Consider the following 1,608-nt stretch of genomic DNA (forward strand, 5'->3'; position numbering starts at 1 on the left):
CCTGGTGGGGAAAATGTGTACTCTGTTTTTGTGTTTTTTTGGTGTCCCCTCCTAGATGACAGAGCAATAATACATTTGCCTGTATACCTACAGCTTAGATCTAAATGAGCTTGTGGGTGGAGCACAAGAACAACTGCAGTCCTCCAGTTAGTGTGGTCTCACTGAAACATCATTATATCTGTGGAACAGCTGAAAACAAACAAGAGCAACTCTCCCCCAGAAAACAACCTCAGGAGCCTAAGAATGTAATCAAATACATTTAAAATTGACATTCATAAAAAATAATTTTGAATCATGTTGAATGAACCTGCATTTTTTTTTTCATAAAGCAGTTTCTTTTAAAGCTGAAGCTAGAATAAGTGCATTGTGGTGAGTGGGGCTATTTGACAAGTGGCCTGTGCTTACAAAGACTGATTGCGTAATTTTTTTAAAAGCAAAGGGTACATGACTCTTCTGAAAACGTCCTTCCTCTAAGGAAAAGGCCTATCTTCAGATGCCCTCTGTTTCACAAAGACATTTTTCTACACCCCTGTAATGGACACTAATATCTTCCTCTAGACCTAGGAATTTATTACAGTCTTAGATCCTAACCAAATGATTCTTCTCTCCGACCCCCCATGCCCTGTGAACATACTGTAGTTTATTGGTACAATAGTTCTGAAGTTAAAAATTTAGAACTCAGGTAGGAAACTAAGCCCTACAAGTATTTAATAAAATGCCTGTCACGTGCTTCCTGTTTCAGATTCTCAGTCTCTATTCTAGAACCTTACATTATTCCAGTCATGAACTTTGAAGTGCAATGAGGCCAACACCTGGTGTTTTGTCTATCCACCTACCAGCTCATACTTACTGGAGTATTTGAGTGAGATGTGATTCTCAGATTGCACTACATGTATTGGATTCTACTTTTAATGACATCCAAATCTTCGTTTGTAAGTTATTCAAGAAAACACATAAGAAAAATAATTTTAGGGAAGCATAGTAGTACTTCTTAATTTGTTCATATGTGTATACATGTTCTTTTATTATTCTTCACCTTAACTACAATTAAATAAACAAGCATCTATTGGTACTTGTATCTGTCTATTGTGTATAAACCAGTATTTTATGAAGCTGCTATGCTAACATATTTAAGATATTAAAAATGTAAAATTTGATCATTGTCTTCCAGAAACCTGTATTCTAGGTAGGAAGACCTCAGTAAATGCTATGTAATAACTTTTTTCCCCCAAATTAAAACATACTATATATTCAGAAAGATATATAAATCATAACTGTATACCTTCAATGAACTGTACACAAAATGTTTCATAACATGCAAGTGATCATATCGCTTCCCCCAGATTAGAAGTAGAATATTCACAATGTCTCTAAATCCAGCCTCATGTGCTCTCCCAGGCACCACCAACCCCCACAAAGGCCAAAAAGTATCTTGGTAACACAGAGAGCGGGCTTTACTACGACCAAGAAAGAAGATTCATGAGTGGAGTAGGTCCCTTGGGCCCAGATTCTTATACTGGGAACCTTCTAGATCTAAGAGAAGATTGAGGCCAAGACACATAGAAGTCTAGGAATTCAAGGCCTACTGTGACTGAAAGAAGGTTAGCA

This window comes from Echinops telfairi, unplaced genomic scaffold (genome assembly GCF_000313985.2).
Source record: "Echinops telfairi isolate 266 unplaced genomic scaffold, ASM31398v2 ScPeMD7_1;HRSCAF=3_0, whole genome shotgun sequence".
In the NCBI taxonomy this organism is placed as follows: Eukaryota; Metazoa; Chordata; class Mammalia; order Afrosoricida; family Tenrecidae; genus Echinops; species Echinops telfairi.